This window comes from Pituophis catenifer, unplaced genomic scaffold (genome assembly GCF_029215685.1).
Source record: "Pituophis catenifer annectens isolate HBS135680 unplaced genomic scaffold, rPitCat1.0.hap2 SCAF_1, whole genome shotgun sequence".
NCBI lineage: Eukaryota > Metazoa > Chordata > Lepidosauria > Squamata > Colubridae > Pituophis > Pituophis catenifer.
Window position 1 is genome coordinate 204931827 of NW_027256881.1, and position 23892 is coordinate 204955718.

At 42.0% G+C, this 23892-nt stretch overlaps 1 protein-coding gene across 1 annotated transcript in view; it reads left to right on the forward strand.

The window, feature by feature from the left end:
- Positions 1–23892, forward strand: part of ACVR1 (activin A receptor type 1) — a 195973-nt gene that overhangs the window by 35971 nt on the left and 136110 nt on the right. The window lies entirely within an intron of this gene.

Consider the following 23892-nt stretch of genomic DNA (forward strand, 5'->3'; position numbering starts at 1 on the left):
TATAGTGCTCTGTTGATAGTGGTGCCAGGTTCGAGAAAATTAACATGAATAATACCAACTCTACCCCAACACTGTAAACACTATTTACAACACTGTAAGCATGAGGTTTTTTTTAAAATTGATTTATTTTTTACAGGTGAAGCTTGTGACGACCTTCCATCATTTGATACTTCTTTTCTGGATCATAATGATGAGTCATATTTCATTGATGGTCATGATACTGTGAAGAAATTCCTCACCTTCATTCCTGCAGTGAGACAGTCTCAACTTTTGAACCTTTCATCTCTGCGTGAGCATGAATTGGAACCCATCTTACACAAAGAAAACCAATAATGTGATTTACACATTTCTGTGAAACTCCAACTCCAATTGCTGGCAGCAATTTCTCCTTGAGTGATCCACCGATTTTCCTTAATCAGCTTATCGACCTTTATCGTGTGAAACTTATTGTTTGCTGCCACAGCTTCTTGATCACACAAGTCAACACTTCCTGGTTCATCATTCTTTACCACTTTTAAATCCCAGCCATGCACACTACTTAATCACACGGTCACCATCACAGACAACCCACATTCAGTGGTGAATGTCAAATGGAGAGACTTTTTTGGAAGTCAAAAATTAAATTATAATGCCTTGTTAGAGCACCCTGATGAGTATTCACTGTAGGTTTCCAGTTCACAAACAATAGCTATAGCACTTTTCTTCTGCCAAGTGAAGAGGAAGAACAGGTGCTAAAGAAAATGCCAGAGCTTCTAGTGCAACTTATAACATTGGAGGCATTCCGTTTCATTCATGCCTTATAGTCGGGGTTCAAAAATTTTAGCAAGGGGTTCTCTGTCCGATTGCTGGATGGTCGTGGCCATGGTGGGCGTGGCCTAGTCAGCCTCCTGCACCATGGCGGGGGGGGGGGATTTTTGCCCTCCCTGGGCTCTGGAGGCTTTCCTTGAGCCTCCAGGCTGGCGAAAACGGCCTTACCAGGCTCCAGCCTGTTTCGGTCCTCCCCGAACTTCCAGTACGCCCATTTTTCACCCTCCCTGAGCCTCCGTGCATGCCCTGCACTTACCTGCATCCAAAATGGGCCACGTGGGGATTCCTGGGAGGGGTGGGGTGTGCAAGGCCAGACAGGATTGGGATTTGGGGGTTCTCCGAACTGTACATAATCTTAGCTAGAGATTCTCCCGAACCCCTGCTTATAGTTAGCAATTCCTAACTTTGTGAGTACAATAAGAACAAGTCCAGAAACATCATCCATTCGGTGGTCTGCCTCTTATGACTGAGAACCAGCTTGGTGTAATGGTTAAGGCACCTGGGTAGAAATTAGGAGACCGTGACCTCTACTCCCGCTTTAGGCACAAAGCCAGCTGGGTGACCTTAGGCCAGTCACTTTTTCTCAGCTCTAGGAAGGAGCCAATGGCAAACTACTTCTGAAACCTTGCAAGAAAAAATTGCAGGGAGTTCAGGCAGTCACCGGGACTCCAGGACATCCGCACACACAAAACCTTCATGACTTGGCCTCCTTAACCATCCAAACTGTATGTACAAAGTAAGAATTATATATATTATTTTTTTCTAGCCAAAGTGCTTTCTCTATGTACTGTACCTATGTATAGAATCTTTCTTGGGTTAATGCTGAGCAGAATGAAAGCAAATGACTGTACTTCTAAGAGAAACAGTGAAATTGTAGGCCAAAACTATATACGAAGTGAAAAGAGCACAATTACAGCATAGTGGCTCTTATTTGGACCGATCAAAAATAATATTTTCTTTCATGTACACGTTACAACAAAAGGAAGAGACAAGAGGAAATTTTGAAAGCCTCGTTAGAAAAGGGGTGAGAAGGAGCCCACCCATTGCGTGGGTTCACTTTCTATTTACAGTTCTGAGAGGCCCCTCGAGAAACGCGATGCCATTTTTTTTCTTTTTTGGTACAAATCTACCCTTTGCTACCATGCCTGGTAAAACCAGCCACTTCAATTATACATGAAAATTGCAAACCACAGAAGCAGCGCATTATATATGGAGAGGATTATTATTATTATGCTGGCTTGGCTTTGGAAGAAACAATTTGTGCATTACAGTCATTGAAATATCTTAGTCTGGAATGAGGAAAGAAAAAGCCAAAATGACTCTGCTGATTTATGGCATAAATGTACATATATTTTGGATTTCCTTCTACGATGCAGCGAGAACTTCAAGGTGCTTGAAGGGACGAGGCAATGATTCACTCTCCCTCCTGATTGTTCTTTACCAGACAGTTTTCAGATGGCATTTGAGCTGAATTTTGGATTTGAGGTTGCTTACAACATGTACAGTATTTGCTATTCACCCATCAATCTACCCTACAAGCACTCCTGGCCTCTGCATTCCTATTATCTAGGCAAATTTGACATTGCCAGTGTAATGGTGACATCCAGTGAGATAAATGGGATAAATCAGGAAGGATACCCTGCTACTAATATAGTAATTTCTCATTCATTCCTCACTGACACAATATATCATCAGTGTTAAGCAGTAAATCATGTAGGAGGGAGTAGTCCATTCCCATACACTTTGATTATTCAAGTTAAAATGATGAATGGCTTTTCTCTTGGTAGGATTATAACTTCTACTTTACTTTTTCAATTTTGCCAGTTATGCTACAGAAACTACCTTAGTTGCCCCGTGGGGTGTCTTTGCCAAAAGAAGGATAATTCTATTAATTGTCCCGGACTTCTCCATGGCTTCATAGGTTGTCCTTGTCTTATGACTAAAGTTGGAATCAAAAATTTCCATTGTTGAGCAAGGCAGTTGTTAAGTCAGCGGTGTCCAATTTTATTATCTTTTTGCCATGGTTGTTAAGTGAATCATTGCAGTTGTTAAGTGAATGAGGCAGTCGTAAAGGAAATCTGGATTTCCACATTGACTTTGCCTGTCGGAGACAAAGTTGGCTGAGAAAGTCAGAAATGGGGCTCATATGATATCCAGGATACTGCAACGGTCTTAAATACAGTGGTTGCCAAGTTCCTAAATTTGATCGTGTGTGATGGTTGTAAGTACAAGGACCAGTTGTAAGTAATTTTTTTTCACTATTGTTGTAACTTTGAACAGTTGCTAAGCAAATGGTTGAAAATCAAGGACAACCTGTAGTATGCCATTTATGGTAGCCTTGTGGGGAATTCCAGCTGGCTTTGGATTCTTTTCCTACTTAGATAGCCTTTTTCACAAGATCAGCAGTGGTGGAATTCACATTTTTTTTACTACTGGTTCTGTGGGCATGTTGTGGCTTGGTGGACGTGGCAGGGGAAGGATACTGCAAAATCCCCATTCCCTCCCCACTCCTGGGGGAAGGATATAATGTATACAGGAAAGCAACCAGCGGCAAGCCTTACGCCCAAGGGAGGCATAGATTGACATAAAGCTATTTCTGCACGCACAAGGGAGGAAAGATATTGCCAAATCTCCATTCTCACCCCACTCTGGGGCCAGCCAGAGGTGGTATTTGCCGGTTCTCCAAACTACTCAAAATTTTGGCTACCGGTTCTCCAGAACCTATTGAATAGCACCCCTGGTGCTGAGGGCTTCAAGGCTTGATTTCTAGAATTTGTCTTTTAGTTTCTGTATGCTTAATTGTCACTGCATGGTTAATATATAACATATACAGTACATGAAACCATTGATGAAAGATTGATATGCACACAACTTTTAATCAAAAATTGTTGCATTGATGTCTAGCCACAGTCATGGGGGACGACTGGTCTGTCCTCACTACACGTTAGTCTGTATGCAGTTCAACATGCGGCTAAACCCACCTATCCTCCAATAAAACAGACTGTGTGTGCAGATCTGGATGCTTTATTGAAAGAACAGGATATGGTGAAACTGGGGAAAATAGGGATACATACAATGAAAACCAAATGCAAGATAGACAGTATTGAGTTACTGCTGAACATAACAATTAATAAATACAAGCAATTTAAATCTCACCAGCGATGCTATGTGTGTGGGATATGGGTTTGTCCTTGGTTGAACATGTGCCACAGATTAAGATGGATTCTTCTTTGTGCTTCTGCCTTCTCCAAATGCTAAAGGGAATGGAGTCTGGCTTCCCAGCATGCACTTGTTTTGAGAGTGAGGGCTGATGGGTAATGGGGTGGGGTCATCTTCAAACAATATACTTGGTATTTGTCCCTCTGGCCATTAGATGGGGCTAGAGAGCAACAACAATATATAAAGATTGTATGTTGGTGCATATTTGTCCCTCCCGCCCTCCCTTAAAAAAAAAAAATCAAAAACTTTGCACAAACTTAAGAGTGCTGAACTGGAGGGAAAGGAAAAAAATATCACCAAGATAAATGACAGGGGAACGTTTTATAATTTCATGCCATAAATCCTGAAATTTGGGACTTGGACATCTTAATTATTGTTGTAAAGTTTACAATTTTACGACGGTGGTGCTGCTATTATTTTTTTATTTATTTGACCAGTATGGCTCCTACTGCTTGTAACTTACAAAGATTTCAGCATTAGAAACCAAAATGATTTTTCATATTCTTTGGCCATACCATCCTTAGTGGCTGAGTAGGAGTATAAAACAATATTGTCATGCATAATATTGAAAAGCAACAATAAATACTGTGTTGGAAGATGAGCTCCCTAAATTTTGGCCGTAACCCAAAAGAACATGCTTACCTAGGAGTAAGTCTAATTGAACTCTGTGGGACTTAAACTCTGAGTGTCAGGAAATGGAGAAATTATGCTGTTAAGGAAAGGGGAAATGGCTATTTTTCAAGGCAAAGTATGGGAAAGCAATTTGTATTTAAGCAGGAACCACATTGTGGTTGAGAACAGTAGAGAAGGGGAGATTTGATCTCCAACATAAAATAACTCTGTAAAAATTATGGAAGCCCGTTTTCTCTGCTCTCCCCTTTACATCAGGAGCCACAATTATGGCCTAACTTCGAAAAGGAAGAACAAAGGAAATGCTGTTTTCGAACTCTGATCAGAACAAATGATTTAATAAATCATTCAGTAAATGATTGAGTAAATTACCCATCATGCCAAAGTGTAAATTACATGGTAAGGGAGATGGAAAGGTGTAATTTGAAAAACAGCTGAGAAGGAAAGCTTGTGATACAGTAGTTGAGAATTGAAACCTCTATCTTCGCTTTACACTTACTGCTTAACTAACGTCTCTGCTAAAACTGCTTTTTAGTGCTTGCAAAAGAAAAAAAGTGGGAGGAAAAAAAACCTGGTGGATTCTTCTCATTTCGCAACACCTTTCTTGATTTATTACTAGAATGTCGAATTGTGTTTCTCTGCCTAATTTATGGGATGAGAGCTTTTAGTCTTACTGCATGCTGCTCATTTATAAGTAAACAGATGCATAGCACCTAGCAGCCAACATAGGATTCTGCTAGTACTGGATTAAAAAAGCACAGAATTTGGGGCATAACCATTTTATGAGATGCTGCTTGCTTTGATCCATCAACTGCGTTATTCCTTAGCCAGAAATCCAGCACAGAGTTTTGAAGTTCTGGTTTGTACCTTGAAAAATGGCCAAGTGATTAATTATACATGAACTGAAGTTCTAGGTTGGCTGCCATCATGTAATTTATATTGCACAATAGTTAATTTAATTTGGCATGAATATAGGACTCAGTGCCATGTAGTGGCTGAAGCTGAACAGGATGTTCGTGTCCAGGTCTTCTATAAGCTATTAATCTGTTATAGAGGGGGAAACCATATTTTTTTCCACTTATCCCCTCAAATGGACTAAAGGATTATAATATCCACCTTGATTTGAAAAACGAAAACTGATTCAGACTTCTCTACATAGGGCTACTTTACCAGATGCTTTCAGGGTCCATACCAAGCTACAGGTATACCTTGACATACAACCAATGATCATTCAAAGTCACAACGGCACTGAAGAAAATGACTTAATGACCATTTTTCACACTTAAGAACCATTGCAGCATCCCTGTAGTCATGTGATCAGAATTCAGATGTTTGGCAATTGACTCATAGTTATGACATTTGTCCTGGAGTCATGTGATCACCTTTTGCGACCTTCTATTAAAGTCAGTGGGGAAGCCAGATTCACTTAACATCCGTGTTTCTAACTTAACAACTGCAGTGATTCGCTTAACTACTGTAGCAAGGAAGGTGATGAAATGGGGCAAAATTCACTTAACAAATGTCTCACTTAGCAAGAGAAATTCTGGGCTCAACTGTGGTCGTAAGTCGAGGACTACCTGTACTGATGTTTGACCATCAGAGTCTACATTAAGTAAACTCTTCTGCAAGCATTTTACTTGTTTGTTTCTTAGAGTAGTAATACCTACTGAGAAGGTGTTAGAAATTTTGAGCTCAGTTGTGGTCCTAAGTTGAGGACTACCTGTACCGTAGTGCTTTCTCACAATTGCCCCTGCCCCCCTCCCCAGGCATCTATTGCAATGGCTTCTCCAGGAACATTTAGCTAAGGAAATGCCATTTCTATCCTTAGTCTTCCTCCTCAAAGCCATAATTGTACCCAGCCTTGCCTCTCCCCAACATGATGGCTTGCAAAAATCATTCACTTTAGACCCCACCATTCTCTAACTAGATGTTAAAATCCAGACATTGGATTAAGGAAGGCTGTACTGCTAAATATGGAAAATGTAGGTAACAATGAAAAAAGTATGTTTTTTTTCACCTGCTCCGTACTGCTTTGCATCTTTTCATTAGATTGGAAGCCTGGAAACAGAGTCCATGTTATTTTAAGCTCTAGGCCCAGCCAAGAATTCTGTCTGTTTGACAGTAGTGATGATGACGATACACAAATGGGCAGCCAATCTGTTTAATCTAATTTAGATTGGCAGATGTGATTTTGGATATCACAAAGTTTAGGATCCAATAAAGAAGCATTCACCGTGTATATGAGATAGGAGTTTAGCAAAACTGCTCATGAAACATTTGTTGCTAAAAGAATGAGCCTGTGGTTTGCCTTTTGAACTCTAATTGGCTTGCATCAAGCAGAAAAACTTGGCAAAACAGAGTAAATTAATGTCTATCTGGCAGTGAAATTCTTGAGGAAGATATAAGGCTCCTCCGTAATCTTTATACGTGTGAAATGGACTAATGCTTTTCATAAATTGGTTTACCCAAGGAATTAATATAATATGCAGATATGCTAAGAAATAACAGATTCTCTCCTGTTATAATGAATAAGGCTTATCTGGTTGGACAGGGTCTCTTTCTGCATATAAAATTATTGAGGACATTATTTTCTAGCATTTATCAGATGAAACATTGAATGCATAGGAAGAAACAAGAAAATAGGTGCATTTTTGTTCAAGTAGTTCTCGACTTACGATGTTGCTTAGTGACATTTCAAAGTTACGACTGACCTCCCCATCATCATGACCTATCCATATTCAAAGTTCCAATAGCACCCCCCCCCATCATCATGTGATCAGCTTGTACAATTTTAATCTTGGTAGGTATGGTACCTGAATATTTTTTCCCAAGAACTTCATGGTTGCTTTACCAAGTGCTATAGTTTGTGGCCTATTTCGTAAATGCTTGTTCCTTTACTTTTGTTGAACCTAAAAGACAGAAGCTATATACTATTTAAATATATTCATCATCAATACTATAGCTGGTTATTGTATTTGTTGCTATTAGTCTGGCCTTATTTACTTGATCTTCTTTGCTTTCTTGTTACTATAGCTATACCAGTGATGGCAAACCTATGGCACGCGTGCCAGAGGTAGCACGCAGCACCCTCTCGGTGGGCATGAGAGCTGTTGCCTCAGTTGAGCTCTGCTGCGCATGCGCACGTACCTCCCACTGGCCAGATGGTCTTCAGGTCTCTGCTGCGCATGCACAGGGGCTGGGGCGCATGGGGGGCTGTGCGCGTATTGCATTTTGGGGGTTTAGGCACACATGTGCGCTTTGGGCACTCGGTCTGGAAAAGGCTAGACATCACTGGCCTATACCAAATCCAGTCAGATTTGAGGATTGAGAATGTCACATTATTGAGTGCGTTATCAACTCTATAGATTTCTCTAATTGTTGAAGTCCCTAAACCTGAACAACTAATAAAATTTGACTGTGTGTCAACATATAGCAGCCAAACAGTCCCACTGAGCAGACTCACATGTAACATCTACTGTGGATAGTATCATTTTAGATTTAAATGAAACATGGATGTTTTCTAAATTAGATTTGAGGGCTAGTTCTCAGTAACTTGAACTACATCTTGATTCCTGGTATCAGTGGTGGGATTCAAAAATTTTTACTACTGGTTCTGTGGGTGTGGTTTAGTGGGCGTGGCATGGCTTGGTGGATGTGGCAAGGGAAGGATACTGTAAAATCTCCATTCCCTCCCCATTCCAGGGGAAGGATACTGTAAAATCTCCATTCCCTCCCCATTCCAGGGGAAGGTCACTGCAAAATCCCCATTTCCTCCCAATCAGCTGGGACTCAGGAGGCAGACAATAGGTGGGGGCGGGGCCAGTCAGAGGTGGTATTTCCGCTACTGGTTCTCCAGAACTGATCAGAACCTGCTGAAACCCTCCTCTGCCTGGTATATTATTATATTCAGTACTTATATTGGATTAAGGTTTTATAAACATTAGAGTTTCGGCATCTAATTATCAGCAGAGTTTTTTTCATTCTCTTGTAAAGCGATGATACTATCAAGTACCTGCAATCATGTTTTGAGTGGTGATTTGAAAAATCCCATTCTTGTGTTTGGCAGCACAAGGAAGGAATGAGACTGTCACTTGGAAGTTATCCATCAATTATTCCAAAAACATAATTTCACATACATAATCAAAAATGTGAATTGATTAGTCTACACTGGAATTGTTCTGCTGTGTCTTCTCCAAAGATGTGATGCTGGCTGATATGGGAGATTGCTGCTATTCATGAGATTGCCATGCTCACCATATATCAAAATTTGCCATGCTTACCAAACCTTGACAAGAGTTCAGTAGAAGCAAGCATAACTGGAAATGGTTAGAAAAAGAACAAATTGCTTTCACTGTATTGAAATTATCCCTAACCATCAATGCTTATTTTGATCCTAGCAAGACACAGTGATTCTTGTAGATGTCAGTTCTGTTGAGCTGGAAGTTCTCCTTATACAACTAGACTAGTTTGCTTGTATCTACATCACTGCACATTCATCTAAGGCAGTGGGTCTCAACCTTCCTAATGCTGCGACACTTTAATACAGGTCCTCATCTTCTGGTGACCCCCAACCATAAAATTGTTCCTAAAACCATTGAAAATATGTGTTTTCTGATGGTCTTAGGCGACCCCTGTGAAAGGGTTGTTCGACCCCCAAAGGGGTCCCGACCCACAGGTTGAGAACCACTGATCTAAGGCTTTATCCTCAACTGATATAAAGATATTCTCAGACAGAAGTATTATGTGGATCTCCACACATTCTTCTCTACATTTATTGGCTTCATTTCATATTTGTGAAGCTGCAGGCAAGCAGCTACAGAGTGCAGAGAACTAACAAGCACTCCTAATAGCCTGGTTTTGCAAGGGTCACAGATCTTAATTCACCCTGGATCAGTGGTGGGTTGCCCCCGGTTCAGACTGGTTCTATAGAACCAGTAGTAAAACCAGCGGGAGGCTCCTCCCACTGACCCTGACGTCATCAGAAGCGATGTGCGCATGTGCAATCCCGTTGCGAACCAGTAGTAAAGGTAAGTAGAACCCACCCCTGACCTGGATCCCACAAGGTATTGTGAAGATTAATAGCTACTAGTACCTGAGTTTTGTGGTGGCCTAGAAGTGAAGACGCTTGCCTCCCTTCTGGAAGGTTTACTTCAATCCTAGGCAGTGATGGATATTTCTCCATCAGGGTGCAAAGAGAAAATATCTGTTGTGAGTTACACGTAGGCATCAGGAAGGGCATCCAGCCAGGAAATACTCAGCTCCGTTCAGTTGCCCCAACTCCACCCTGATAAAAAGGGATTACAGGATTGTAAAAAGAAAAAAGAAAAAAAAGCTCCTAATATCTCTCTCTTATTATTATCACCATATGTACAAATGCTATCCTATCAAACCTTTTACAAAATTATTTTCATTCTATGGAAGATGTTGTCAAATCGGATATTCCACAGTGCCCAATTTCCAAATACTGGGGTATGCGGCACTATAAAATTACTTCATGTAGATCTCAATCTAATGGGTAGTTGAACAATTAATGTGCATACTCAAAACATATTTGCAAATAGGCAAGGTAAGAAGAGCCACGATTCTTAAAAGGGTGGGAGGTAAAAACACAGCAGAAAGCCACACCAAAGCCTCCACAAAATCAGGAAGGTGCCATCTTCCTTAAGCTCAGCAGCTTTGGCCAAATCTAACTTCCTTCAAGATGAATTGTGCGATCTAGTCTCTTTTGAAGACAGGCAAGGAACAATGTAATTAGAAGCGCTGGAGGGCAGATGGCATGGATGGTAGCTGTAAATAGTTTGAAAGAGGGAACATGCTGATGGAGGAATACCGTAAATCGTTATAGGAAAATTTTGCAAGGGCAGCACATGCGTGTTCTTTTAATGAGAGGTACAGCAGTGCAAATACTATTTGAATAAAATGATTGAGTAATAGTCTCTGCCTTTCCATTTGATTCTGGATGATGAGAGGATGACAAATGGATATGAATGTTAAGTAGAAGAGGGTCGTCCAAAATTCAATATAAATTGAGGACTACAATCCAAATCACGTGAGTGTCTAAGCTCCTATATAAAAAATGTGATCTAGAAAGAACAGATGGTAGAATCCTGCATAGAATAAAATTAGCCCTCTTGGTAAACAAATCCACTTTCACCCAAATGGTTGTGTAACCTTGAATGTCAGGAAGATTGCAAATAACATCTAGGGAAACATCCATAGTCTAAGTGTTGTATCCTGCCGGCGGTCACGTGAAGCAGGCGCGCAGCTGATTGGTCCGCCCGCTGGCATTACACAGGCAGGAGAATGGGAACCCCTGGATTGGTTAAGCCACTGACAGCTTGTGTAGAAAAGAGCTGTCAGATCGGCAAAGTTCCCTCAGTCGTTTATACTGTTAGTGAATGCTAGTTAATGGTTGTGTTAAATAAAGAGAGTTAGTTAACCTGCCTCGCCTCCGTCTCTGCCTGGGTTCTAAAACAGAACACTTGGCGACGAAGGTGGGATTTGTTGAATGAGGTGGCAGGTCTAACACGGCAAGCAACTTGACTATCAATGGAGCTAGCCCTCAGCAGTAAGACATCACCAGCTGCAGTTACCTCAGACGTCGCGTAGGAATGGCCACTCTATCCACATTTGTGCCATTTAATCAGGAAATGGAGGATTGGGACTCTTTTTTGGATCGCTTTGACTGTTTCTTAGCTGCAAATGATTACAAGGGGCTTCCCGGTGAGAGGAAAATAGCTGTATTTCTCAGCATCTGCGGGCACAACATGTTTGAAACAGCCTGGGTGCTATTAGCACCACAAAAAGTACAAGACGTACCATGGGATACGTTGTTGGCTAAATTGAGAGCACATTATGCCCCCTTGCCTTCGAGGGTAGCCAGGCGTTATGCATTTAGGCATAGATTTCAATGAGAGGGGGAAAACATAAGCCAGTACATGGCTGCTTTGCGGGCTGCTGCCTTGTACTGTGATTTTACAGAGTATTTAGAAGAGATTCTGTTAGACCAATTGATTTGCGGGGTCACTGATTTACACCTACAGCGCCGGTTGTTAGCTAAGACAGACATCACGTTACAGACGGCCCTAGATGAGGCTAGAGCCTCAGAATTATCAAATAAATTGGCATCAGAGATCAGGAAAGAGTTAAGCTCCACGGAGGCTGATAAACCTGACACTGTTCACCAGGAGGAGGTCGTGCCTGATGTGCTGTCAGGAGACGAGGAAGATGTCAGCTGTCTGAAGACAAACTTACAAAAAGGCAGATCCTCAGAAGGAAAGTATGGAAAGCCTCAGAATCCTTGTGTTGGGTGCGGAGGCAATCATCACCATTCTGATTGTAGATTTAAAAATGCCGAGTGTAGACATTGTGGAAAAAAAGGGCACCTAGCACGGGTTTGTTGGGCTGCACAGCCGTCAGGCGGCAGTTTTATGAGGCCCCCCAGAGAGTTCAAATGGCAGGATACAACACTAAGAGAGGAGGGGAGTGGCTGGAGGAAGCTTGTGATACCCTTAGCCCAGTCACAGGTATGACAGGATTACACATACTGGGATCTCACACTTGCATATCAGAACTCTCTGAGCAAAAGATGTGGGTTTTTTGACCACTCTGCTAAGAACAGTAATCTTACTGTCATGGCAAAGTTGCAAAATTTCTTCCCTTAGAGGACAAGGAACAAATAAATGACCACCGTCAAATATTTGTCCAAAATCTATCTGTGACTCCCCAGGAAGTTATCCATTTCAGCTCTGATACATGGATCCTTGGGCTGTAAGCGAGGGATCAGCTACCTATGGGCCAACATCTGAAGCCTTTCAGTTCTTAGTCCTCCTCAAAATATTATATCCACTGGTCCCACAGTGGCCCTAAAAATGAATTTAAGTTTATAATTCATGCCCCAGTTTCAGGGAGATGGGCAGCTTATGAATATGGAAAATAAACAAACAAACAAATAATTCTACCTCAGACCCAACATAAAACTGTACTATTTTAATAAATTTGGGTAGTTATGAGCCTATATATACAAATATACCAGAGGTGGGTTTCAGCAGGTTCTGATCAGTTCTGGAGAACTGGTAGTGGAAATTTTGAGTAGTTCAGAGAACCGGTAAATACCACCTCTGACTGGCCCCACCCCCCTCTATTCTCTGCCTCCCGAGTCCCAGTTGATCGGGAGGAAATGGTGATTTTGCAGTAACCTTCCCCTGGAGTGGGGACGGAATGGAGATTTTACAGCATCCTTCCCCTGCCACGCCCACCAAGCCATGCCACGCCCACCAAGCCTCACTCACAGAACTGGTAGTAAAAAATTTTGAAACCCACCACTGAAATATACATACGTGTTTATGTTGTACTTTTGATTCCCAAGGTCTCTTCCTCTTTCCACAACCACAAGAGGTGCCTCAAGGTTTTGCAGAGCATGCTCTTGCATTCTCCATTGGCCACGCCACCTTTTCTTTCCCCAAAGAGAAAAAACACATCTCTATAGTCTGCTCTGAAGACTCCCAAGCTGTTGTGGCCCACCAGTGGCCTGCGTGGATTGTTGCTGATCCCGACGATGAGGAGGCTGGTGTGGTACTGTGCCAGCAGCCTGTGCAGCCAGCGCTTGAGTCAGACAGTGAGGAGGTTGAAGAAGATGTGGTGCCAGAGGCAGGGATTCAGTCAGGGCCTTCAGAACCTCCAGAGGCTCCTTTAAGTGAAGAGGATGAAGAGGAGGAGCCTCTTCTCACGGGCACAGAGAGCTGCCAAAAGGCAGGAGTGGTTCCTTAGCAGGAGGTCTCCTCGAGAGTAAGGCTTGGGGCTAATTGGCCACGCCCTTAGCCTATTTAAGAAAGAACGCAGCTTGTAACAAGCTGCAGGAAACAACTTTAGTTCGCTAATCATCGCGTTGGGATGTCTCTGCAACCTTGCTTCTGGGCTTTCTGCCAACTCCAGTAAGACTCTGACTATCTTATCTGTGGAATTCTGGCAGGCTGTTAAGAACGCTTATTAACAGCCAGCATTTGCTAAAACTGCGTTATTTGAGTAAACTAAGTTTTGTTCAGAGTTTGTGTGTGCTGTGTTCTTTGGGATCCGTAGCTGGGGCAGAACATAAGCTCCTAGTCACCACAGAGAGAGAGGGAGAGAGTGCCTTAGCATCTACTCGTAGACACTGTCTTTGGTCCCCCAAGCAGAAAAAGGTTACCAACCCCTATTATAAGTGCTTCTGGAAAATCCATTCTGGTGGGGGGTGGGGTGTAAAATTGTTTGGCTTTTAGATTGTTGTAGATTGGGGAGGGCTATGGCCAGGGAATATCATATTCAGCCTTGTGTGAAAGTATATCTGACAGCCTTGTTCTATGAGCTAAGAATGTAAGTGATATAAAAATTGAAGTGGGAGGGTGGGATGTGGTGATGAGTCAATCCGTGCCTTTTGCAGATGTTCCAAATTCTTAGGTTGTTTGTGTACCTGTGGGTTTGCTTCTGCCAAGAAATGCCTCCAAGTGACGGCTTTCACAGCAAGCCATTATTCATATCCATATCAAACAATTCATATTTTTTGCTGAAAATATCATAGTTCCTTTTAGCTGGGAGAAGAGGTGAAATGAAGTGAAATGCCCAAGGCAAGAGATCTTTCCATTCCTTTGCCAAAGCCCAAAGGAGAACAGATCCCAAAGCTGAATCTGAAGCATCTGTTTGTAACAACACAGGGGCCATTGGGATCCTAATGCCTGAGTAACAGCTCGGAAGAAAAGAGACTCTTAAAGCTTGTTCTTAAATAGATCATTTATATTTGTGCCTTTCCCCCCCAGAAATTGAGGGAGTTTCTGCAAAAATTAGGGATGGCTTGTCCTTAAAAATTGACAAAGCCCAAAAAACACTGAGAATTTTTCCCATTTCAAGGAACTTGTCAGATGAGAATGGATTGCATCTCTGTGGAATCTATTTGTATTCTCTCTATAACAGGGGTCTCCAACCTTAGTAACTTCAAGACTTGTGGACTTCAACTCCCAGAATTCCTCAGCCAGCTTTGCTTTGAATTCTGGGAGTTGAAGTCCACAAGTCTTAAAGTTGCCAAGGTTGGAGACCCCTGCTCTATAAGGCAAAATACCCAAATAGTCCAATTGGGAAAGATCAAATGCACATTTTTTCAATTTAGCAAATAGCTTTTGCTTGCAAATTTCTAGGACATTTCTTGCATGAGTCTCATGGAAAGATGGATCTTCTGGAAAAAAAAAAAGGATGTCACCAGATAATCCACAACTTACATCAGTTTATTTAGTGACTGTTTGAAGTTACAACGGCACTGAAAAAAGTGACATTTGACCGTTTTTAACATTTATTACCATTGCAGCATCCCCATGGTTATGTGATTTACATTCGGATGTATGTTTGACAACAACGGTTGCCGTGTCTCGGGGTCATGTGACCCCCTTTTGTGACTTTCTGACAAGCAAAGTCAATGGGCAAGCCAGATTCACTTAACAACCATGTTACTAACTTGACAACTTCAGTGATTCACTTAGCAACTGTGGCAAGAAAATTCATAAAATGGGACAAAGCTCACTTAACAAATTTCTCAGTTAGCAACATAAATGTTGGACTCCATTGTGGTCGCAAGTTGTGTTTGACTAAGTTATAGTAAATATTTCATTTATGAAATTGAAGAAATTCTCAGGGCAATTAAGCAATCCATAGAGCTTTACAGTACTTTGCATTCAAATATGATATATGGTGTCCCAGTAATCATGGACCTCTTTCATTTGGATCAAATCGTAAGCTACTCTTAAGACATTTAGTGAAATGTGTGCTTTCTGAAGACAATCTAGCAAATCGGAAACAGGAGGCCATGGATAATGGCTCCTAATGATCACAGAGTTCAGAAGCCTATAATTATAAACAAGCTCAAAATAGCATTATTATTTTACCTTTTTATACATTAAAAAGGGGGAAACAGTTGTGAGGACAGCCCAAAGCCGTGATGGCGAACCTATGGCACGTATAGCCATATCGGTGGGCACGCGAGCTCAGCTCCAACTGGTTTTCAGGCCTTCTGGGCCCACCAGAAGTAGGGAAAAGGCTGTTTCCTGCCTCCGGAGGACCTCAGGTGGGGAAGGCCCATTTTCCTCTCTCTCCAGCCCCCAGAGCCTTTCTAGGAGTCTGGGGAGGGCAAAACGGCCTTCTCCAACCGCCCGGAGGCCCTCCAGAGGCCAGACATGGTCCATTTGCCAACTTTTGGTGGGACCAGAAGTTGGCAAACGAGCCGTTTTCGGCCTCAGGAGGGCCTCTGTGGGGGGGAAGGCCATTTTCGCCCTCCCCACACTCCTAGAAAGGCTCTGGAGGCTGGGGACAGCAAAAAACGGGCCTACTGTGCCATCGAGTGGCAGGAGTGGGGGGAGTGGGGGGTCCCGCACACATGCGCAGGGACAGGACGCATAGAATTATGGGTGTAGGCATGCATGCGCGCAACATCACTACCTCTTCTCCTGGCACATGATGGCAAAAAGGTTAGCCATCACTGGCCAAAAGCAAATGAATCCTTTCTTCAGACGATCATCCAGAAACTCTTTCAAAAAGGCTAACTCTTCAATAGACCAGGATGTTTCCTTTTAGGAATCTGAGGAATCTGAGTTGCAAGTTTCAAGCTGATGGCTTATTCAGACACCTTAGGATGAGATGGTAGCTGTTTCTCACCCCCATTCATAACATCAGTAAAATTTGCATATTTTTTTGATAGGGAAGGTGATTCAGGCAGTGGTATGGAAGAGAAGAAAGAGTCTGACACCTACAAATGACGCAGCTGACATTTTTGAGAGGAAAAAGAAAATTATTTCTTGCTCATAGTGGATATCCTAATTGTGCATTTGTACCTAGTCTAACTCCAAGACAGTAAAGACATGCAAAGAAGTGGTGATAGACAGGGGCAAGCATTCTGTATGATCACGTATCTTCAACTGCAGAGAAGTTGTACATTGCCAAAAAAAAAAAAAAAGTCAGCTCAAAGAGATTATCAGCTGTCCCACCTAGCATATTTCTCTAACAATTTATGTGGGCCACCCAAACTGACTACCCTAGTTTCAGCTATGAAATTGGTTGCTGTGCCAAAGTCTGTAAGAACGGAGCCTTTCCTTTTTATGTTTGTGGAATGCAAAAGGTAAAGGGATAATCAAATGCACTTGTCTATTGTTGGGCTGTCTGAGCTCTTCTTCACTGTCTGAAAGCCCACCTGCTAAGCTCTTGGGAGAGGAGCCAATGAAGTTTCCAAATTTGAGGTTCTGGAACGATTTAGGCTTTTACTTATGCATGGCTTCAGATGCAGCATTTTCCAGCTGATCTAAAAGCAAAAACTTCAGTGGGACAAGCCAGGATTAGGTTTCCTATAGTCCCATAGTAAAAGCATAAACTCAAATCCCACTTCTTTATTTCTCCACTGCAGACAAGGATGGATCCCAGGAGGCAATGGGGTAGTGGGCAGTGGTGGGATTCAGCCGATTTGGGACGGTTCAGGCAAACCAGTAGTTAAATTGCTGGCTGGCCCCACCCCTCCCCTTTCCACCCCTTCTAGGAGTCCCCACATGCCCCATTTTGGCTCCCAGGTAAGTACAGGGAGGCCTCCTAGGCCCAAAATGGGCGCGGGGGAGGCAGCGCGTCCCACCCCCCCATGGCCTATTTTTGCTCCCAGGGGAGTGCAGGAGGCCGAGTCCTGCCTGTCACACCCTCTGGCCATGCCCACCGTGGCCACGCCCATCCAGCCGGTCATTAGGGCAGAGAACCGGTTGTTAAATTATTTGAATCCCACCACTGGTGGTGGGTAGGGTGATGAAAGATTGTAAAATGTCTTCCTAATTATTTCCTCATGACTCTTCTCTTCTACTTGCCCATCAATTAACACAGTCCTGAAACAGTTCTTCTAATTACTAATTCATCCCTCTGTTCATCAGAACATCTTTCCTAAAACTGGCTAGTCAGGGCAAGATCTGTCCAATGCATACATCTGGTGTACAACTGGAAATCTGATACGTACTCACAAACTTGATGATTTCCTCATTTCAACTTGTGAGATCTCCTGATTTGTGATGGCTCTTCTGGCAGCATCATCAAAAGCAGCTTTAAATCTTTTCATGAAGTTCTGGAAATGATCTAATAATGCATCATTACCGAGCAGCATAGCACCCCCTGGCTGACTCTTCTTTCAGAAGATTAAGAACAAAGGTTTGTCGGTCTACCATAAGCAACTCACACTATGCAATTAAAGTTAAGAATCAAACTCTTCTAAATTTCTCCAGTGGGTTTCCAAGAGAATGGAGCAATACTAGTTGTGCAGCAAGTTGTGGAGGCCATTCCTGGCTGAGATATAGTATCAGCTGTGTTAGTTTTGTGTCTATCTTTTGCAGATGCTTCAACAGTGCCTCTGCTACATGTTCTGTAGACAGTGGTATGCCTCAAGGACCTGTCGCCATATTCCAGCTCTAGAAGGCAAGCTCCAATGCTTCTCTGATAAGACAGTAGTGAGGCTTTCAAGACTGATATCAGGCCCTCCGTGTAGGCAAGGTCCAGAAACAGGCATAGCAGTCATCTCCAAAATGCCCTTTTTTGTTGTAAGATAGGATACAGAATCTCAAAAACCCATCAGTGTTTCTTTTTATATCATGTTATTCCAAACAAAATAATGACAAGGCTCTTTTGACTTCTTTCATATGCTTTCCTCTGTTTTCAAGAGCCAATGCTCTTTTCTGAAATTCTTTCCACAGATACTCAATTCTTTTCCATTCCCAAGGTCACGTTTACATTCTTTCATAGACCTTCTCTATCTCAAGCAGAAGCTATGAGCAAGAGCAAGAGCACTAGGACTAATATATTGCTTCAAAGTGCTTTACAGCCTTCTCTAAGCGGTTGACAGAATCAGCATATTGCCCCCAACAATCTGGGTCCTAATTTTACCGACCCCAGAAAGCTGGAAGACTGAGTCAACCTTAAGATGATCAGGATTGAACTGCCAAACTGCTGGCAGCCAGCAGTCAGCAGAATTAGCCTGCAATACTACATTCTAACCACTGCACCACCACGGCTCTGTGAGTCTAGAGCAGCGGTTCTCAACCTTTGGGGGTCGAACGGCCATTTCACAGGGGTCGCCAAAGCCCTCTCTCGCCCCCCCCCCCACGCCTTCACTCACCCTCACCCTCTGCCTCTGCTCTGTTGGATCGCCCGGTCGCCGTTAGCTTACCCCACCCACTCCCAATCTATTGCTGCCTCCGGAGTCCCAGCTGATGGCTAGAGGGAAAAAAAACTTTAAATTCTTGCTGCGGGGCTTCAAAGAGGTAAATTCCTGGAGCAAGTTTTTTTCCCCCTAGCTATGCTGAAAAGAGAAAGCGAAAGCAGGGTCTTAGCTGCAACGTGACAAAATGAGGCAGAGAGATTTCTTTTTCTTTTTCCTCACCAAAAAAGGTAGGTACAAAATTGCAAACAATGGGAAATTTAGGGCAAGAGGAGGTTCAAGATTTTAAAACACAAAAGAAAAAAAGCTCTATTTAACTAGGGAATTGTAATAATTGAGATACTATTCATTGTATATTGTGTTGAAAGCAGAAACGGTTAAGTTGTGGTTTGGAGGAATATATGGGGGAAATTATTTGGTTTATTATTATTGGTAAATATAATTAATTGATTTGTAAGAAATTGGATTGCATGGAAATAATTGAAATATTCATGTTCATATTGATTAATATACAAAAAAGATTGTTATATAACTAATTGATTTATATTAAAATGTTGAATTTGTATTAAACAACTGTATTACATAATTAACCAATGTGAGGATGGATATAAAAATAGATGCCAATGGGAAGGGGTATAATATAGAATAGAAGGGAAAAATTGAATTTGATTAAGATTAGAGAGGAGGATGAAGGGTAATATTGTTTTTTTTAAAAAATAGATGAGGAATAAATATGGTAAAAAGGAAATATAGAAATTGTAAATTTAATTGAAATGACTAAATACTGTGTTGGAAGAAATATCCTTCTGGGTTCTGCTCCAAGTGGGGAAAAAGACACTGGAAACATGGAGACTGTTTGGAAAGATGTTTTAATGGTGGACAGGATCACATGGCTTGATGGGGCCCATTGTGTTAGTTTCTGTTGCTATTGTGTTGCAAATGTCCTTTGACAAAGGATTGACTTTCTGCCTCTGGCCCATTAACAAAGGGTGGGAGCTGCTTTGTCTGTAAAATATGCTTCTCCATTTCTTATCCAGGGAAATATAATATTCTGCCTTTTTAATATTTCCCAAAATATTTCATTCTTCTAGGAAAGGGGTGGGTGCTAACCTCCTACAACTGTTTAAATTTGTGGACCAGCCAAATACTCTGTTCAAAGAAAATACGTTGTATGTTTGTATGTGTGTTTCTAATTATTGCTATTTATTGCTATTTGTTCTCTTTTATTCTTTAAAGTTTAACAATTCATTCTTTATCTTAATATCTTTATATTTGTTTGGGGTTGGCTTTCTTCCCTTTCATCTTTTTTATTGTTTTTTATTCTCCTCAAACCTACCACCTCTGTCTTTTCTTTCCTTCTTACTTTCTCTTCCCCCACTTCTTCTCCTCCCTACTTCCTCTTCCTTTCTCCTTCCCCTCCTCTCTTCCTCCCTCTCTTACCCTCCCTCCTACTCTAATTTCCCTTCCCTTCCTTCATCCCTCTCTATTGCTGTGTCCTTTTATGCATATGGACTACTCAGAGGGCTGAAAAAGTTATTTTTGACTGGTCCTCGCACTTTTGACCAGTCCTCGAACTTACGACTGTCCTCACAATTTATGTTTTTGCCCTATCTTGTCACCATGGTGAAGAGAAGCAGTTGTGAAATGAGTGACACGGTTGTTAAGAATGGTACAATGGGCATAAATGATGACCAGTCATAACTGCGAAGACCGGTCAAAAGTGCGAGGACCTGTCAGAAATCACATTTTTCAGCCCTCTGGGTAGTCCTTTTGTGCACAGGGACTACTCAGAGGGCTGAAAAAGTTATTTTTGACTGGTCCTCGCACTTTTGACCAGTCCTCGAATTTACGACTGTCCTCACATTTTACGTTTTTTGCCCTATCTTATACCATGTTGAAGAGAAGCAGTTGTGAAATGAGTGACATGGTTGTTAAGAATGCTGCACAGGCATAAATGTGAGGATGGTCATAAGTGTGAGGACCAGTCAAAAGTGCGAGGACCTGTCAGAAATGACTTTTTTCAGTCCTCTGAGTAGTCCCTATACACATAGCCATGCCCACTCAGTCACATGACCTCCAAGCCACACCCACAAAACAAGCCACGCCCACAGAACCGGTAGTAAAAAAAATTTAGAACCCACCCCTGGTTGGGGGTCACCACAACATGAGGAACTGTATTAAAGGGTCGCGGGATTAGGAAGGTTGAGAACCACTGGTCTAGAAGAACTCTGAAATAACAGATCACCTCAAGTAGGGGAGCACAAACCTGTTCAGAGTTAGAGATTGAATTTCCAGGGAATCATTCATACCATAAAGTCAAAGCCACTCCATTTGGAGGCATTCAGTGAGTTCCTCCCCAGCCTTACCCTGACAGACTTCAGTCACTAAGCCAGCCCTTCCATCACATCTCCTTAGGCTGGGGACAAAATATATAAGTATTATGTAAATATGGTGACCTATGATACTTTAGTAGAGAGAATGTTGAAGTAACCATGTCTAGAAGATCTTCAACTTTAAACTTTCTGTCTTCAAGAGGAAGGAACGATAAAGAAGGATGACATTTTCCATTCTTTCAGAAAAAAAAAAGTTGAAAAAGACTCTTCCAATTGGGGAAAGCAGAACAAAGACAACAGCAATAACAAACACAAAATCCCAAGGTGAAAATCTCTTGATCGTTAACTCTATTTATAATGTTTCTAGTAGAAAAGAGGGAAAACAGTACAAAGAGTTGTACTGTTCTAACTTCTATCTTACTTCTAAAATATCTTCCAGCTAATATCTCTGGCACCAAATGACAGCTCCTTTTATCTCAAAGATTCTAGTAATGGTCCCTCAATACCAGGAAGATCATCTGCCACTGTGGAATAAGACTTTATTTTGACATCTCTTGCATTTTTATTTTTATTTTTGCATAAATGAACTTCATCTAAGATTTAGTGTTCTCCATCAGCAAGAGCTGAATACCTCCTGGGCTGCCTACAAATTTCTCAGTAGACTTTGACTCATCAAATCCAGTTTGGGTGGCCATCTAAATTCACGACGTTTTCCGTCCCTCAGACATAGTCTGGTTCTGTGAATAAAAGAACAACAGCTGGACAAACTACTTTCTGCTGGACATTTTTTATTGGTGCCTTCATTTTTACTGCTTATGGTCTGTGGCAGTATCTGATCTTCTACATACAGGAGCTGCCCAATTGCCTTTCTGTACTGTTTATTATCTGATAGAAGCGTATCAATTTATCCTGCTTTAGAGATTTGCCTCCACTGATGCACAAAATTCTTTGGCTTTTATTCCTTCAGAAGGTTTTTTTTTTTTTAGTCTTCTGCTTTTGAAGATCACTTCTATCCTTTATTCCATCTGAGTACCAAGGTTATGGTTCTCTCACCTCACTCATTGTTTAGATGCTTCACAATCTCACGATTATTTGCTTTCCCCTCATGGCATATAATCATATCATCTACATACCTGAGAATAAAGGACCATCTGTCATTTGAGTTTTGAGTATAGATAGGGGACAGATTTCCCTTACATGAATTACTTCTCAAGCAGCAATTGGTTCAACTTCTCATTCAAAGCCCTTGCTACTTATCTCGGGCAATAAATGGATGTTTGCATTAATGCCCTTCCTTTCTAAGCTCTTCAAACCCTAGTGGATACTCTGTTTAAATCGCTTTCATCATGACTCCATGCAGGAAGGCAGTCTTCATATCCAAGAGATCTATCAATCAGAATAGAACTGGAAGGAATCTTGGAGGTCTTCTCGTCCAACCCTTGCTCAAGTAGAAGACCCTATACCACTTGCACCTTCCTTGCTGCTGTTCTATGCAGAAGCAGTTTTGTGAAATTTCTGAGCAAGCCTCCCATCATAATCTTTATTTTATTTAAGGAATATCCTTTGGCTAGTAATCTGACTTCTAATTGCTGGATGTCAACTCCACCTCAAATTTGATTTTAAAGAGCCATTTGCCGATGCAATCTGTCTTTTTGTAAATGGTTCTGTAAGTAATATACAATTTTTATCATTTGGGACATAACTCTATGAGTGTCACTACCTGGCATTCCTCTACTCTCTTACCACAGGGAGGGTTTTTAGGTTTCCTCTACTTTGTGCCGCCCGCGCCCCCATGCCCTGTTTTGGGCCTAGTAGGCCTCCCTGCACTTACCTGGGAGCCAAAATGAGGCAGGTGGGGACTCCTGGAAGGGGTGGAGCAAGAAGGGGTGGGGCCAGCCAGCTATTTAACTACCAGTTCACCCAAACTGCCCCAAACCAGCTGAATCTCATCACTGCATAGATCTATGCATAGATCCCTTTTTAAGGCTCTTATTCCAGACCTTTTTAACAAGGTGCACTTTAGAAATTATAGACTTGACCCAAGTCTTTTGCTCATCCCTGAATTATACCGATCTCTGGCTTTGGAAGCACTGCTAAGTACTAACTCCTTAGCTTCTCAAAATAATTGCTATTTTAAAGGACCTCAGCTTGGAGTCAGATCCTCTAAGTTTTCAACCATCTGAAATCTCTTTCTTGTCTTCCTTTACAGCCACAACAGGTATAAATCCCTTTGGGAAGGGAACAGCTGGTCTGGAGGTCAGAGAAGACAGGAAAGGAACAGGCAAAGAAATAGGACAATCCTCCGTTGCAGTGTTAAGTTGTTCCCATGCATGAGATGAGGAAAATTCTATCTGGTTTGCAGTGCTTGGGAAGCGCTGATCAGACTGATCAGGGGTTTAGTCTGCATTGTGGACTGCAGCTGTTTCCTTCACCTCACCAAAATCATCGTTTTGTCTTCCTATGGGTGACATATGATGATCTGGGTCGATTTTTTTGCTCTCTAATGCCTGCCTACTCCACAGAGGAAATGAAATGATGAACACATCCTTTGGCCACCACACATCATATATATTTATTATTTCATTGTTTTGTCAATGGCATCATCCCAATATCCCTTGTTTCTGTGGTGGTGCAGTGGTTAGTACTACAGGCTACTTCTGCTGATCACCGGCTGCCAGCAGTTTGGCAGTTCGAATCTCACCGGGCTCA